The following is an 18,560-nucleotide window of genomic DNA, read 5'->3' as shown; positions in this document are numbered from 1 at the left end:
AGCGCTACGGGGTCTCCCGCCCTCAACGTCAGAGCGTCTCCATGGCAATCCTCCATCCGGGACCCCCCGAGTGGCGGGACACCGCCGCGCTGCCCGCTGGGAGTTGTAGTTTTTTTTCTCTCTTTAAGCGGCCATTCCTGTCAGAGTTGAATCCCTTCGAGAGGAAGAAGGAAAGATACGAATTTCTGCACCTGACCAATGAGGTTTATATATATATATATATATATTTGAAGCGCATTCAATGTTGTAATGTAGGGATGGCGGCAACCAATTCAAGCAGAGCAAGCTCTCGCACACAAAAAAATAGATTTGCAGTTATATCGATTTGCATTTGTATAGCGCCTTGCACGACCACTGGTCTCTCAAAGAGCTTTATTACAGTTAAGTAAGTACTCGCGGTGTTCACTAGTAATGTGCAACAGCCAATTCACGCACAGCAAGCTCTGACTCTCTTTCCCCCCACCCCCCAACACAGACACACAACAAAACTAGATTAGCATTTATATAGCATCCTTCGCAAGACTGGTGGATTCCAAGCAGTTTACACCCAATGAAGTGCTCCTGAAGTGTAATCGCACTTGCAATGTGGCCGCCAATCTGCACACAGCAAGCTCCCAAAAACGGTAATGTGATCCTGACCATGATCATGTTTTTCTTAATGTTGATTGAGGGATAAATATTGGGGAGCACACCCAGGATAACTCCTTTGCTGTTCTTCAAAATAGTAGGTTCTTATTGTTACATCTCATTTGAAAGACAGCACCTCCAAAGTGCAGTACAGATTCAGCATTGCACTAGAGTGTCAGCTTTGATTTTTATGCTCAAGTCCTGGAGGGGACTTGAACCTAGAACTTTGTGGCTCGGAGGTAAGGGTACTAACAACTGCAACATGGCTGTGATGAGATAAAAATGTTGTAACCCTTATGGTTTCTATCCATGTAGCAGAAAACTTACCCATTAAAGAGCTGGCATCAGTATAATGGATCGAATGGCCTGCTTCTGAGCTGTACAATTCTAATAAGTAGTCTGAAAGGCAAATCCTTAATAAACAGGGGGCTGATATTGAGGGAAGTTTCTGTACATTAGAAACATAGAAAATAGAAGCAGGAATAAGTAATTTGGCCTTTCAAACAGGCTCCGCCATTCAATATGATCATGGCTGATCCTCTATCTCAACACCATACTCCCGTTCTCTCCCCATACCCTTTGATGCATTTAGAGTACAAAAATCTACCTATTTCCTTCTTAAATATATTCAGTGACTTGGCCTCCACAGCTGTCTGTGATAGAGAATCCCACAGGTTCACCACTTTCTCAGTGAAGAAGTTTCTCCTTATCTCAATCCTAAATGACCTACCCCATATCCTGAGATTGTGACCCCTTGTTCTAGACACCCCAGCCTGGGGAAACATCATCCCTGCAGCCAGTCTGTCCAGACCTGTCAGAATTTTATACGTTTCAATGAGTTCCCCTCTCATTTTTCTAAACTCCAGTGAATACAGGCCCAATCTCTCCTCATACGACAATCCTGCCTTCCAAGGAATCAGTCTGGTGAACATTCGCTGCACTCCCTCTATGGCAAGTATATCCTTTCTTAGGTAAGGAGATCAAAACTCCACACAATATTCCAGGTGTGGTCTCACCAAGGTCCTGTATAGCTGCAGTAAGATATCCTTGATCTTGTACTTAAGTCTTCTTGCAATGAAGGCCAACATACCATTTGACTTCTTAACTGCTTGCTGCACCTGCATACTTTCTTTCAGTGACTGGTGTACAAAGATATCCAGGTTCATTTGTACATGAACATTTCCCAATCTATCACCATTTAAATAATACTCTGCCATTCTGTGTTTCCTACCAAAGTGGACAACTTCACACTTATCCACATTATACTGCATCTGCCATTTACTTGCCCACTCACTCAACTTGTCTAAATCACCTTGAAGCCTCTTAACATCCTCCTCACCACTCACATTCCCACGGGGTTTTGTGTCATCCGCAAACTTAGAAATATCACATTTGGTTCCCTCATCCAAATCATTGATATATATTGTAAATAGCTGGGGCCCAAGCACTGATCCATGCAGTACCCAACTAGTCATTGCCTGCCATTCCGAAAAAGACCCATTTGTTCCTACTCTCTGTTTCCTGTCTGCTAACCAATTCTCAATCCATGCCAATATTACCCTCAATTCCATGTACTTTAATTTTATGCACTAATGTCTTATGTGGGACTTTAAAAACTTTCTGAAAATCGAAATATACTACATCCACTGCTTCTCTTATCTATTCTGCTAGCTACATCCTCAAAAAGCTCCAGTAGGTTTGTCAAACATGATTTCCCTTTCATAAATTCATGTTGACTTTGTTTAATCCCATTGATATTTTCTAAGTGTCGTTATAACATCCTTTATAATAGACTCTAGCAATTTCCCTACTACTGAGGTTAGGCTAACTGGTCTGTTTCCTCCCTCTCTCATTTTTTAAAATAGTGGGGTTACTTTTGCCATCTTCCAATCTGCTGGGACTGTTCCAGAATCTACAGAATTTTGGAAGATGACAACCAACGCATCCACTATTTCCATGGCCACTTCCTTTAGTATCCTGAGATGTAGATTACCAGGCCCTGGGGACTTATTGGTTTTCAATCCCATTAATTTCTCCAGCACTGTTTTTTCGTAATACTAATTCCCTTCGATTCCTCCTTCTCACCAGACCCTTGATTCCCTGGTATTTCTGGGACATTATTTGCGTCTTCCTCCGTGAACTGCAAAAGTAGATGTTTAATTGCTCTGCCATTTCCTTGTTCTCTATTATAAATCCTCCTGTTTTGGACTGTAAGGGACCTCCAATTGTCTTCACCAATCTTTTTCTTCTTATATACTTATAGAAGCTTTTACAATCCTCCTTTATGTTCCTTGCAAGTTTACTCTCATACTCAATTTTTCCCCTCTTAATCAATCTCTTGGTCCTCCTTTGCTGAATTCTAAACTGCTCCCAATCCTCAGGCTTGTTACTTTTTCCAGCAACTTTAATGACACCCCTTTGGATCTAGTACTATCCTTAATTTCTTTTGTTAGCCATGGTTGGGCCACTTTTCCTGTTGTGTTTTTGCGCCAGAAAGGAATATATAACTGTTGCAATGCATACATTCATTCCTTAAATATTAGCCATTGCCTATCCACTTTCATGCCTTTTAATGAAGTTCCCCAATTTATCTTAGCCAACTCATGCCTCATACCTTCATAGTTTCCTTTGTTTAGATTTAGGGCTCTAGTTTCAGATTGGACTACTTCACTTTCCAACCTAAGGAAGAATTCTATCATGTTGTGGCCACTGTTCCCTAAAGGACCCCGCGCAAAAGATTATTAATTAACCCCTTCTCATTGCACAAAACCAAATCTAGGATAGCCTGTTCCCTTGTCTAACTAGTCTAAAAAAAAATCTCATACACACTACAGGAATTCATCCGCCACAGTATTATTGCTAATTTGGTTTGCCCAATCTATATGTAGATTAAAATCACCCATGATCACTGTAGCATCCTTGTTACATGCATCTCTAATTTCCTGTTTAATACTGTCCCCCACCTTAATGCTACTGTTTGGAGGCCTATAGACAACTCCCACTAATGTTTTCCACCCCTTGTTGCTTCTTAGCTCCACCCAGACTGATGTTACATCTAGATTTTCTGAGCCAATATCCTTTCTCACTATTGCACTGATTTCATCCTTAATTAACCATGCCAATGCCACCTCCTTTTCCTTTTTGCCTATCCTTCCTAAATAACGAATACCCCTGGATATTCAGTTCCCTGCCTTGGTCACCCTGCAGCCATGTCCCTGTTATCACGATAATACCATTCCCATTTACATCTATTTATGCTGTTAATTCGTCTACCTTATTGCGAATGCTCCATGCATTCAGATACAGTGCCTTTAGACTTGTCTTTTTAACACTTTTACACTTTTTTTTTGCACTATGGCCCTATTTGCTGCTAGCCCCTGATTGCTCTGCCTTCCACTTTTGCTTTTTACTTTTCTGTCTTCCATTCCTATCTTTGTTTCTCTCTCTTGTGTCTCCCCACTCAGGTTCCCATCCCCCGCCACTCTGGTTTAAACCCTCCCCAACAGGACTAGCAAATACCCCTGCTAGGATATTGGTCCCTGTCCTGCTGGAGTGCAACCCGTCCAGCTTGTACAGGTCCCACCTTCCCCAGAATCGGTCCTAATGCCTCAGGAATCTAAATCCCTCCCTCCTACACCATCTCTCCAACCATACATTTATCTGGTCTATTCTCCTATTCCTAGCTAGCACATGCCACTGGGAGTAATCCTGAGACCTTTGAGGTCCTGCTTTTTAATTTATTTCCTAGATTCCTATATTCTGCTTTCGGGACTTCATTCCGCTTTTTACCTGTGTCGTTGGTACCGATATGGACAACGACCTCTGGCTGTTCACCCTCCCCCTTCAGAATATCCTGCAGCCGCTCAGTGACAGCCTTGACCCTGGCATCAGGGAGGCAACATACCATCCTGATGTCACATCTGCAGCCACAGAAACATCTGTCTGTTCCCCTTACGATAGAATCCCCTATCACTATTGCTCTCCCACTCATTTTTTCTTCCCCCCCCCCCCCCCCCCCCCCCCCCCCCCACCCCATGCAGCCAAGCCACTTGTGGTGCCATGGACTTGGCTCTCGCTGCATTCCCCTGAGAAACCATCTCCCCCAGCAATTTCCAAAACAAAAAATCTGTTAGAGAGGGAGATGGGCCCAGGGGACTCCAGCACTACCCGCCTAGTCCTTTCACTCTGTCTGGTGGTTACCCATTCCCTTTCTGTGTGTGCACTCTTCACCTGCACCGTGACCACCTCACTGTATGTGCTATCCACGAAGATCTCATTGGCAGATGCTTGTAAATCTCTGGTTCCTGCTTCTTGGGTAAGGCCACATTATCACGGTGCGAAACATAATTGTTCTTCCTGCATTCAATGGATTGAAAAATCGGGCAGGTTTTGGTCCTGGCAACTGATATGCTGTGCTAAGATTTTGCCCAGGCAGCAAAGTGAAATTACCCAGTGGTAATTGAAACTGACACTTAGTGCTTAAAGCTCAAATTGGCATCACATTATCCAGCACCAATGTCTCTTACTATGTTTTGTATATCTAAATATATATACAATATATAGAGAGAGAGGACACAACTACAGACGAAGCGAAAAAAAATGCACTTATATAGCACTTTTCACAACCTCAGGATGTGCCAAGTTGCCTTTAGAGCCAATGAAGTGCTTCTGAAGTGTAGTCATTGCTGTAATGCAGGAAAATTGGCAGCCAATTTGTATATAGCAAGCTCCCATGAAGTGCAATGTGACAGTGATCTGATAATCTTTTTTTAGTAATATTGATTGAGGGATAAATATTTGTTCAACACTCCCCTGCTCAACTTCAAAATCATGCCATGGGATCTTTATGTCCACCTGAGAGGGCAAATGAGGCTGGGGTTTTACATCACTTCCAAAAGATGGCACATAATTGTACAGCCCAACCTGGGACACCAGCAACTCATGATTTCATTTGATATTTTCCCTTTTATTTGACCTATGTTTTATTGTTAATCCCCCTTATAGGTTCTTTATTGAGGACACCTATGTCACCCTAATTAGCAGTTAAAGAAATTCAGAAGGAGTCTGGCCATTCAGACCATGGTGCCTCCATTAGCTCATCATAGTTCTGCTTTTTGTTCCCCTTTGCAATTCCCTTTTGAAATTTACTATTGATAGTGCTTCCAGATCCCTTTCAGGCAGTGCATTTCTGATCATAGTAACTCACTGCGTAGGGAGAACAATCCCAATTTCTCTAGTCTCTGGAATTATCTCCCTCGACCTCTCTAGCTCTCTCATCCCTCCTTCAAGATCTTTCTAAAACCTATCTTTTTAACCAAACTTTTGGTTATCTATTCTGATATCTTCTTATGTGATTTCATGTCAAATTTTGTTTATAATGCTGTTGTGAAGCACTTTGGGATGTTTTACTACGATAGCGTATTGTTCAAGACAAGTACGGCAGCCTTAAATGAACAATACACTACATTATAGGTGCTATATAAATGCAACTTGATGTTATTCGTGTGGTTTAGGCCCCGTGATTTTGCAGCATGTTTGATTGAATAAAGAAAAGAAGGCAGCTGACAGAAGGTCGATTTAGCACTGCTATCAGGAAATGTTTTGTGTTGTGAACTTGAATCCATTTGGAACAAACTCAGCCTAGTTATAAACCAATACAGCCGGGAGGGAGATGAGAATCTGAGGCCCAGGAGTGGAGGGTGTGTTAGTCCTTTGCAAATCTCCAGCCTGTAGCAAGCCCTCCAGAGCATGTGGCTGCAGCTGAAGGGAGAGAGAGAGACAGAGAGATTTCATCATCGCAGGGCAGGGGAGGATCTCATTTATTTTCTTGTATTTTATTTGCAGAAATATAGAGAGAAGGGCTGAGAGAAAGAGTTAAATTGGCAAGTAACTAAGGTAAGACAGCTCTTAGCTGTTTTAAGATTGCTTCTTAGAATACTGTAACTGAGAAATTAGAATATCTATTTTTCTGCTTTGTTATTGGACAAATTAGATGTTCATTGTTCTTTTTTCTTTGCTGCTGTAATGCCTCTGATATAAAAAATTAAATTGGTTTGTTTTACTTTGCTTCATTCACACTTAGATTATTACTGCATTTAAGTTTGCCTGCTTGAGACACTTCATGGACATGATCCGCCGAATTGTAGATATCACAAGGGACATCAAAATCTTTGATCCATCAAAGCATTAGGTGTACATGGTGTAAAAAATATAGGTTTTTTTTATATTTTTCCTTGTGCTACAAATTTTAGTGACTGTACTTTATAAATGTTTGTGTGGGTTTTTGGTAAGCAAAGAGTTAACTGTTGGGTTGTGTTGTAATGGGCGATTACTGTTTAGGTTAGGCGTAAACAAAGGATGTCACGCAATGATTAGGGATAACTTTGTATGAACTAGACATTTATAGAGACATGACTAAGAAGTTAGAACAATTCAGAATCGTGAAATAGCAATTAGAACAGTTTAAACCGATTTGAGACTGCCTTAGAATGTGCAGATTAACAATAAGAAATAGAAAAGGGGGATTTGAAATGACTAGACTTTGCATATTTTTGATTGTATTGCCAAACTCAGATTGTAATTGTGTTTCCAAAGAACAGTGTAGGCTCCAAAGCAGCTGCATGCCTTAGACTTGTTAATTGTAGTTTAGGATGTAGCTGGTGACGAGGATGGGATAGGATTGAACAGAAGAGATCAAGTTAGAAAGAAATCAGCACTGTACCTCGCCCAGTGATTGTAAGTAGAAAGCTCCATAGGATTGAAGAAGTTATCCTCTCTCAAAACGCCACAATTTGGGAGGATTGATCCTTTTGAACCAGCCACAGACAATTGGTCTCAATACATAGAATGCCTCATGTTCTCTTTTCAAGCGAACAAGATTACGGGGGAAGAGAAGAGGCAAGTGATCCTCTTGAGTACTTGTGGGAGCAAAACCTACAGCTTGATTCAAAGTTTTATGGCACCCAGTCCCCCAGAATTGAAGACTTTTGATGAGTTGGTGGACCTTGTGAAGGGTCACTTTCAACCCAAGCCTTCAGTCACAATGCACAGGTTCAGGTTTAATTTGCAAAGTAGAGCCCCAGGTGAGACAATTGTGTGCTTCATGGCAAATTTGAAGCAGTTAACGAAACGTTGTGAGTTCGGTACGACTGAACGACATGCTCAGAGATCATTTACTATGTGGTGTGAGAGAGGACACTATTCAGAAAAGATTATTGTCCAAAGTGAATCTGGATTTCAAGAAGGTGCTAGAGATAGCGTTGGCCATGGAAAGCTCAGTAAAAGATTCAAAAGCAATACAGGGTGTGTAAAATGGCACCGTCCTCCACATCAGGTGGGAAACCTCAGCCAAAAGAGGTACAAGAAAGCAAGACTCTGCCAAGAAGTGGGAAACAGCCCTCGTTAGCTGAAAAATAAAGAAAAATAACTTAGCAGCAAAATCAAAGAATAATTTTAATAGAGGTGGAAACAATCAGTTTTTTAGCGATTGGCAGTTTAAAAAAATCGAATGCTACTATTGTCATAGGAATGGGCATTTGATGAGGCAATGCAAGGAACATGTCAAACAGGTTTGCAAACAAAAGAAGAAGCCCAATGAAGTCTACAATGTAGAAAAGCCTGAAACAACAAATTCAGGCATTTACTCATTGTTTAACCTGAATGTTGGAAAGACAGAACCAATATTTGTCACAGTGAAGGTAAATGGCAAACCTGTTAAAATGGAAATGGACATGGGAGCTTCCACTACAGTAATTGGGAAACATATCTTAAGATATTTGAATAATGGTGAACATCAATTAAGTTTAGAAGAAACAGATGCCAAGCTAAAAACATATACGGGTGAAGACATTCAGGTAAAAGATATAAGCAGAGTAACTGTCCATTCTGGAAGCCAATTGTCAAAGCTACCCTTGATGCTGGTAGCAGGTGAAGGGCCAAGCCTCCTCAGCAAAATTGGTTAAAGGAGATTAAGTTAGAATGGTTTGAAATTTTCCAGTTGAGAGCAAGTGGGCTACCAGAGCTACTCAGAAAGTACGCCACCAAGTTTAAGGATGAACTGGGAAAATAAAGGGCCTGCAGGCCAAGATTCATGTGCATCTGGAAGCAACCCCTCGCTTCATGAAGATGAGACTAGTGCCATATGCCCTGCAAGAAAAAGTCGACATTGAACTGAACCTGTTCAGTTCTCAGAATGGGCAGCACCCATCGTCCCTGTCCTCAAACCTGACCAAAGCGTCCCAATTTGTGGAGATTGCAAACTGACAGTTAATAAAGTAGTTAATCTAGACAGGCACCCCATTCCAAAAATCGAAGGCCTGTTTGCCAAGCTGGCAGGAGAGACAACCTGCACAAAGCTTGACATGAGTCATGCTTATCAACAACTACAGTTGGATAATGCCTCCCAGGAATTTGTCACAATTAATACCCACAAAGGGTTGTACCAATATACACGATTGTCTTTCGGTGTCTCCGCCACTTGTGCCATCTTTCAGAGAACAATGGAAAGCTTACTGCAGGGACTGCCCCAGGTTGTAGTCTATTTAGATGATGTATTGGTGACAGGATTCACTGAAAAAGAGCATTTGGCAAACTTAGAAGTCTTAAAACATTTCTTGCAAGCTGGAGTGCATTTAAAAAAAGAAAAATGCACGTTCCAAGCAAGGGAGGTCATCTGTTTGGGTCACTGGGTAGATTCACAGGGCCTCTGCCCGGTTGAGGAGAAAGTGAGAGCCATAAGAGAGGCATCTGCGCCTCAGAGCTCAATTCTTTCCTAAGAATGATCAACTATTATAGACGTTTCTTACCCAATTTGTCTACAGTCCTGGCCCCCCTGCATTTTCTATTCAAAAAGAACCAAAGTTGATCTTGGGAGGTGCCCCAGAAAGAAGCTTTCATAAAGGTGAAACAATTGTTGCTGTTGTCCACTATTAGTGTATTATGACCAGACGAAATAACAGGTGCTGATATGTGACGCACCTCCCTATGGAGTTGGAGCAGTGCTCTCTCATCAGATGGACAACGGCACAGAATGGCCAATAGATTACGTGTAAGAACACTTATCACAACAAGAAAGGGATATTCACAGATGGAAAAAGAAGGCCTGTCCATCATCTCTGGTGTCAAGGAATTTCACCAGTACGTACATGACCGCCATTTTACAATCGTTTCAGACCACTAACCATTGTTAGGATTGTTTAGTGAGGACAAGGCTATACCACCTGTAGCCTCAGCATGATTACAACAAAGGGCTTTAATTCTGGCAGCATACGAATACACTTTCATACAAAAGCCTGGCAATGAAATCGCAAACACTGACGCCCTGAGTCGTTTGTCTTTACAAGAAGATGATGAGCATGTCCCAGTTCCACAGGAACTTGTTTTACTGTTCAATTTTAGATTCCTCAACGGCATGTGCTCAACAGATCAGAGACTGGACAAGTCGGGACCCTGTCCTATCTCAAGTACGAGATCAAGTGCTACATGGTTGGCCACAGGAGCCCGTATCTGACAAAATGAAACCGTACTTCAACAGAAGAAATAACCAGGCAGGATGGCATCTTATTGTGGGGAGCATGAGTGATAGTTCCACCAAAGGGAAGGGAACCACTTTTAATTGAACTACACAGTGCCCATCCAGGAATTTCCCGAATGAAGACCATAGCACGCAGCTATCTATGATGGCCTGGGATGGATAGCGAAATTGAGTTTAGTAAAGCACTGTGTGCATTGTCAGCAACTGCAAAAGTTGCTGGTGACAGCTTCATTACAACCATGGGAGTGGCCAGGTAGACCCTGGGTGCGGTTACACATTGACTACGTTGGGCCGTTCCTGGAAACAATGTTTATGCTTATTGTCGATGCCCATTCAAAACCGTTGGACGTCTATGAGGTGAAGTCACCAACGTCGGCTACTACAATTATGAAACTACGTCAGAGTTTTGCCATTCACAGACTACCAGAAGTAGTCATTTCTGATAATGGCTGGGCATTTACGAGTGCTGGGTTTCAATGGTTTATCAGCCTTAATGGTATCACTCATGTGAAACCTACACTATACCACCCTTCCTCAAACGGACTGGCCAAAAGGGCAGTTTAAACGTTCAAGGCAGGCATGAAAAAGTTAACTGGTGATTTTTTGGAAATCAAATTTAACACAGTTTCTTTATCCTTACAGGATTACCCCTCACACAACGACAGGTGTCACACCTGCGGAGTTACTGTTGAAACACCGTCTCAGGACGAGATTGAGCTTAACAATGCCGAATTTAGAGGGGAAGGTGAAAAGGAGTCAGGGAAGCCAGAAAACTAGACACGACTGGCATAGTCGCACGAGGAAATTTACCATGGGAGAGCTGATATACGTGAAAAATTTTGGGGAAGGACCAAAGTGGTTGCCGGGTGAAATAAGTGTAGTGGCCAGACCTCTATCCTACCATGTGGAGCTGGAAGGTCAGATCATCTGTAAACATCTGGACCATTTAAGGAAGAGAGAGACAAATCACCAAGATTTGGTTCCACCAGTGACCGTGACCGGGTCTGCATTTCCTGTTGAGGATACTCAACCCAGTATGACATGTCTGATGTTCCTGTAAGAGTTGAGGATACAGAACTGCGAGTGCCCACCGAAGCACCTGATGTTCAAGCAACTCTGGAAAAGGAGGTTCCTGACAAAGAATCTGAAGTTGTGGTGCTGCAACATTCCACATGTACCAGGAAACCACCTGGAAGACTGAACTTGTAAATTCCTTATCCAGTGTAAATATTATGTTGTCTTGAAAAATATGTACTTTTAAATACAGTGCCCATCCAGGAATTTCCCAAAAGAAGATGTCGCGGAAATCGGAGTGAACACTCAGACCCAGGAGGTTTGTCTAGGAAGCCTTTTATTAAAACCGTGATATCACGGAGAGCCCAGCAGCTTACAGTGGAGCTAGCTGACACTCTGACTAACACTTCTTTACACACATAGATATAGCAAAAGGGTCGTGACAGAAACTTGGGCAATTACAATAGTTTCAAATGGCTTCAAAGGATAGCGACCAGTGTTAATGATTTAACGATTAGACAGGACAATGTCAATGGTTTAGCATGTAGACAGGACAAATGTTGATGGTTCAGCAAATAGATAGTGTTAATGGTTACATATCCTGGGCAATGCACACACAATAGTTTTTTCTCTTAGATTTTGCCACTGTATCTGACATCCGGAGCCCCTTAGTCTGGGAAGGTAGCACCGGCCCTTTGATTTGCTAATTTTTGCGCTGGCTGCGTGACTGTGACTTTCTACAGTAATTTCATGGATTTTAAGTTTATTTCTCTCATAAGTATAGATGTATTTTATTCTTCCACAGAAGACCATAGCACACAGCTATTTATGGTGGCCTGGGATGGATGGCGAAATAGAGAGCTTAGTAAAGCACTGTGTGCAATGTCAGCAACTGCAAAAGTTGCCAGTTACTGCTCCATTACACCCATGGGAGACCCTGGGTGCAGTTAATATGTATAGCCGAGTTAAAGGGGGAGGAATGTAGTAATTATGATTTTATTTAGTGTGCAATGTACCTTTAAGAATAATATGTGTTAGGCAAGATCACATGATCTGTAGTAACTAATAGGATAGTAGCGTGGGCTACCTCAGTAGTCAGTGTAGAGATAGAGTTAGAGTTGAAAGCACACGTGCAGTTGCTGCTAAGCATATTGTAAATAAACCGAATGTTTCCACCCAAGAAGTTTCTGCAGATCAACTCTATCAATAATAGTACAATTCGGCCACCATACAACACACAAAATCTCAAAGATGAGAGGAAAAATTATCTTCACTGAAAGGGTCAAGTCGAGGAGATTTTTAAATCTCAGCATTTATTCTTATATTAAAAACATTTTGTTTAATTGACTGGAAATATACTTATGAATGTACAAATTAGGAGTAGAGGTAGGCCATTTGGCCCCTCAAACCTGCTCCGCCATTCAATAAAGATCATGACTGATTTGATTGTGGCCTCAACACCACTATCCTGACATGTGAATCTAAAATGCTTTCTGTAAAACTGAATATAATTTGATTTGCCTAAGTTTTGTTCTTCCTCTCTGCCACAGAGACCCATCAGGAGATCGAGAGTCGTTGGAGCAGCAGTTTGAGAGTCAGGGTGCCAAGGGTTATCAACACAGGTGTCGAGACAGACAGCAGTAATGACACTTTCCACTGCAGAGATCTGATGAGAGCGAAGAGGCACTGAAAGATGCAAATACAGTGAGGTTGCATGTTCTCTAGATATCTAGATTCTAATTTGCAAATTGTCATTGAGAGCTAAAATGAAAGCATCTGATGGCTGTGATGCCACATTTTCTAAATGCTAATTTCTCCTCTCTAGAAGAAAAAGTTTGCTCAAACGAAGGAGGCCCAGGACTGTCACCTTGTGGCCATCATGAGCGAGATGATGGCGGAAAGGGACAATGAGGACCAAATGACTGAAAAGCTGACACCAGCTTCGGAGCTCCAGAAGCAAGTGGAAGAAGCGAGTCCCTCAGGATCGCAGGAGGTGGTTGAGGACAACACCCCCCCCCCCCCCAATACCCAGTCATAGCTTCGAAAGAGGGACAAGAAGATCTCAAAGCTGTGACAGAAAGTTGAGAGCCTGATGGAGGAGGGGACAGCTCTGCGGCAGAAGTTGGAGCTGCTTGAGGCTCAGTATATAAAACTTGAAAATGCACTCTCAGAATTGGGTAATTCATTTATTTGTGTATTGCTCGCATCTTCTTCTGTGGCTTAAGCAGCATCAGTTGGGAAACATGTGTAAATTTGCTTTGGCACAGTGACCTCACAGAATGGCACTAATGATTTTCCATCATTGCAGTAAGCATCAACTGCAGGAGCCCCAACAACATCGGAGCAAAATCAACCCCAAATGCTTCCAATCCTTTGAGGAACAGCCAGCAAACTGTACATCCCAATAGAGGGCAAGGTAATAATCTTAAATGATTTTCATAGTATTGCCTGAATTGTGGCTTTGAGCACAATTGCTCATAGAAGTAGACCAATATGACAGCACTGACTGCAGCATTAAGCATGCCTAGTGCCAATTCACTGGCACTGAACTATAATAATCAAATGTGTGATATTTGATATGATATTTTCCTAGTATTTCAGATGTGCAATACTGATCTGTCCCTCATTTCGCTTACAGGTACAATTGTTCGTTGGGGTCGAGATCCCAGAGCAACTATGGAATTCTGTCCACAGCAAGAGGACAAATTCTTTATTTGTTAAGTCCCTGGCTGTTGGCATCTGGGACTCTGAGATGCCCTGGGAGAGGTCGATCTGCGGGAGAACGTGCCCATGCTTCGTGAACAATGGGGCTGCTGCAGAGCCAACACTTGCGCCAATAAAGTTGAATGCTGTCAACGGTATCCGCTTAAATGCAAATCTTAATACGAATTGTTGTTTGGAGGAACAACACCTCATCTTCTGACTAGGCACTTTACAGCCTTCCGCACTGAATATTGAATTCAACAACTTTAGGTCTTGAGCTCCCTCCTCCATCCCCACCCCCTTTCTGTTTCTTCCCCCTTCCTTTTGTTTTTTCCAATAAATTATATAGATTTTTCTTTTCCCACCTATTTCCATTATTTTTAAATATTTTTAAATCTTTTATGCTCCCCCCATCCCCACTGGAGCTATACCTTGAGTGCCCTACCATTCATTCTTAATTAGCACATTCGTTTAGATAATATCACCAACTTTAACACCTATGTGTTCTTTTGTTCTAAAAACAAAAATACTGCGGATGCTGGAAATCCAAAGCAAAAACAGAATTACCTGGAAAAACTCAGCAGGTCTGGCAGCATCAGCGGAGAAGAAAAGAGTTGACGTTTCGAGTCCTGATGACCCTTCGACTGAATGAGTTCGGTCGAAGGGTCATGAGGACTCGAAACGTCAACTCTTTTCTTCTCTGCCGATGCTGCCAGACATGCTGAGTTTTTCCAGGTAATTCTGTTTTTGTTCTGTTGTCTGTGACATCTTTTGATGATCTGCTTCTATCACTGCTTGTTTGTCCCTACAACCACACCACCCCCCTCCATTTCTCTCCCCCCACCCAAACCACATCCCCCCCAACACACCTTAAACCAGCTTATATTTCACCCCTTCCTTGGATTCACCTAGTTCTGTTGAAGGGTCATGAGGACTCGAAACGTCAACTCTTTTCTTCTCCGCCGATGCTGCCAGACCTGCTGAGTTTTTCCAGGTAATTCTGTTTTTGTGTTACAAATTGTTGTTGTCTTCTTTGTTCCGTGTCCCTGATCAGCTTTTTTTTTTTATCCCTCACTTGTCTGTTATTGGATATCCATTTTGTGCTGTGACTAAAGGCTTGAATAAATCCTTGCTTAATCCTTTCCCCCTCCCTACCCACCAGCATACTTTATCCGGCAGCTCCACACTCAGGGGCTAAGTGCGGAGGCTGTGACAAAATAAATTAAGAAGATAAATAAGTATATTTCAAATAAAATTCAAGCCCTCAACAAAAAAATGATCCTTTGAAATGAATTTAGTAGAAAATAAAGTGTTTATTAGTTAAAATTAACTTTAATTGTGTTTTCCTTTGAAACTTACATCTACGGTCAAAGTCTCTTTGAACTTCACTAGTTATTCACAATTGAACACATCGTCATGCTGATGCACAAGGTCATTATTTGTTGGCGATTGTGTTTGTTATATATTTCCCATTCACAAGTTGGGCTCAACTGGAATAAGCGAAAAACAACAGGTGACTGGAAGAACCAAAGCCAATTGGTGACAACTGGTGTTGACTGTTGCCAAGTGGACCTGATTTTCGATTGGCAACTAAGCACCTGTTCTGATTGAACTTTTTGCTCTGGGGTGGTACTGGGTCTCAAATAACGGATGAGTAACAGTGAGACTTCACAGTGAGACTTTTGATTTCAATGAGGAGTTATGTGTAACATGATGCTTTTACACTTAGATTGTTGGTCCTATTAGTCAACAACTTGCATTCGTAAAGCACCTTTAATGTAGAAAATTGTCCCAAGACACTGCACAGAACATGATCATACAGCATTAGCACTAAGCCAAAGAAGGAGGAGGTTACTAAAAACATCTTCTTTCCAAACTGTTGTGATACCTTGATCAGCACAGCCCAAATCATATTAATTGTTAACCTGCTTTGCAGGATAGGTCTTTATTTTGTACTGCTATTAATTAATATTATATTTTAGTATATATATTATGGTATTTGAACTTTTAATGGAAGGAAGTCACGTGTTAAAAAGGAATATGGAGAGCCTCTGCAATTCTTCCGTGAATTAGTTGGGGAGGGAAGATTTACTTCAAGAACGCAGCAGGAAAATAGAGGATAAGTCAAAAAGCGATTAGACATGGAAGACACTAGTGTTACTGACAAACCAACTGTTTCAGGCACAGACACATTTCCACATACCACAGTGAAGTGAATGGGAGCCATTTTGTGTATCAAGTTAAAATGAAGCTAAAAATACACAGAAAAGCTCATGAATGCGTACAGTACTTTTTATAGTCGAGGGCAGTCAAAATTGAAGAAATGTCTAAGGAGCAAGATTTATAAATCCTAAATAGTGAGATAGATTTCTTGGGGAGGCAGTGGCATAGTGGTATTGTCACTGGACTAGTAATCCAGAGAACCAGGGTAATGCTCTGGGGACCTGGGTTCGAATCCCACCATAGCAGATGGTGAAATTTGAATCCAATAAAAAAAAAATCTGGAACTAAAAGTCTGATACGACTACAAAACCATTGCTGATTGTCATAAAGACCCATCTGGTTCACTAATGTCCTTACCTGTTCTGGCCCACATGTGACTCCAGACTCACAGAAATGTGGTTGACAGTGGCAATCCCTTCTTCTTCCCCCCGCCCCCCCCCACCCTACAAAATGAGTGAGAGGGGTTAAATTGGGAAACCCAAGCTCAACATGCCACTGTGCCTACATCTGGTTTAACTGCAGAGTGTTTGTGAGCATTCAGATATGCTCAGCTCCTCAAACTTGAGGAGCTATTTGGATTTAATGCCTGGTGGCCCAGCTAAAGAGAGGCAGAAACTGTCGGATCCTACTTTTGCAGCAATTGTTATGGAATAGGAGTACTTCCCCTCACCAGCCCTTCAAGTAAACCTTCTGCCACAATCTGTTTTTCGTGCACCCACCACCCCCCCGACTATCAGACAATAACATGACCCCATGATCTCTTAAACTATCCTTACTGCCATGCTACTAGCCGCCTTGACCCATTTCCCTGATGTCAGCAATCCTACATTTTATTTGCACACAAATATTTAAATCTTTTTGCCACATGTTTTTTTTTAAACAATTTCAGTTATTGATGATCATTTCTTGTATGCTGAGCACACAAGAAACAGTTTTGCATAAAGATAGTAAAAACTAAATGCTTATTTTCCAATCCTCAATAGTACTGTGAGTGTTATTTGCCAAAGGTAAATCTACATTCGCTACGGACCAAAGCTTCACTTTACGTGCAAAATAAGGGATAATATGTTGTGGGATGAGCAGGATGTCAGGAAGCATCACTCAGCAATTGTGGGAAGCCTGTTCTGCCATCTTAATAGGACTTCTGCACACTCCTTATCTTCCTGTTCCAAATTCCAGGACCTGGCATTAGAATATTAGGTTACAGACTAGTCCGTCTGAAGAATATTGCTGAGTTCACTTAACTCAACTGTGGTAACAGTCAGGTCATAAAAATTGGGCAAAGCATCCTTTAGCTACATATAAAAATATGTGGATTTATAGAATCGTAGCATCTACAGCACAGAGAGGCAATTTGGCCCATTGTTTCTGTGCTGGCTCTCTGAAAGAGTTCTGCCCTATGTACCATTCCGCTATTCTTTCTGATGAATTTTACTTTTAAAATCTTTATCCACTTCCCTTAGAAAAGCTGTTATGCATTCTGCTTTCTGTTTCTGGTAGGGTTTTCTATATTCTAACAATCCGTGGTATTTTTTAAAATCTCCTAACTTCTCCCATTATTTTTTTGTGCGAATGACCTTAATTTTTTTTCCCTCAAGTTACTGATATATCAACCAGCTAAACCTTATTGTTCTAGATTATTAATCAATGGTCTCTGCAGATCTGTAGGCATAGGGTTAGACTTGGGTGTGGCGTCTTTCACTGTCAAATAGCCACCGGGACTCACTCTAAAGGTTTTCTTGTGAAGATTGGCTGCTTGAATTAAGTATTGAGACACTTCTGTGCTTGGGAACCATTCTCCAGAATGTGTTACTGACAGAACAGAAACCTACTACCTATGCAGGACTGTGGTCATAAGGTGTCAGCTGTAGCTCAGTGCAACAGTTGCCTCAACATTGGAAGGTTGTGGGTTCAAGAGTCATTACAGAACTTAAGGTCAAAAGCTAGGCTAATACTGAAGTGCAGTATTGAGGGTGTGGCTGAACTGTTGGAGGTGCTGTTTTTCAAATGAGATGTCTAACTGAAGCCCCATCTGTCCTTTCAGGTGGATGTTAAAAATACCATGACAGTATTTGAAGAAGTACACAGGGGGAGTTCTTCCTGATGTCCTAGCCAATATTTATCCCTCAGCCAACATATCTTGAAAAAAAGATTGTCTGGTTATTGTGGTGCACATATTAGTCGCTGTGTTTCCTACATTACAACAGCAGATTCAAAAATACTTCATTGAATGTAAAACAGTTTGAGACATCCTGCAGTCATGAAAGGCATTATATGAATGCAAGTTCTTCCTCCTATAATGGTTAAAATACTACACTGCTACCCAGAAATTTAGTCCTTTTGTATGTTTTGGAGTTTAAATGTGCACCTTCGAGGTAATGTTTGCTGTAGCAGCCGATGTTTTACATTACATACAAGGGAAAAGTACTGGTAGTGAGCCTGAGGAGACTAGAGGATCTTT

At 41.7% G+C, this 18,560-nt stretch overlaps 1 long non-coding RNA gene across 3 annotated transcripts; it reads left to right on the top strand.

Annotated features, from left to right (window-relative positions):
• The first annotated feature begins 75 nt into the window (after positions 1 to 75).
• Positions 76 to 14,182, top strand: LOC121286923. 3 transcript variants are annotated; one of them, XR_005945106.1, is made up of 6 exons: positions 76 to 203; positions 6,472 to 6,522; positions 12,724 to 12,877; positions 12,999 to 13,350; positions 13,482 to 13,589; positions 13,812 to 14,182. It is a non-coding gene; the product is annotated as an uncharacterized LOC121286923 (long non-coding RNA). The 3 variants fall into 3 exon arrangements; XR_005945107.1 differs by having other exon boundaries at positions 12,724 to 12,882; XR_005945108.1 differs by lacking the exons at positions 76 to 203; positions 6,472 to 6,522 and adding an exon at positions 11,362 to 11,492.
• Positions 14,183 to 18,560: the final 4,378 nt, after the last annotated feature.

This window comes from Carcharodon carcharias, chromosome 14 (genome assembly GCF_017639515.1).
Source record: "Carcharodon carcharias isolate sCarCar2 chromosome 14, sCarCar2.pri, whole genome shotgun sequence".
Lineage (NCBI taxonomy): Eukaryota > Metazoa > Chordata > Chondrichthyes > Lamniformes > Lamnidae > Carcharodon > Carcharodon carcharias.
This window is presented reverse-complemented; position numbering and strand designations above follow the sequence as displayed.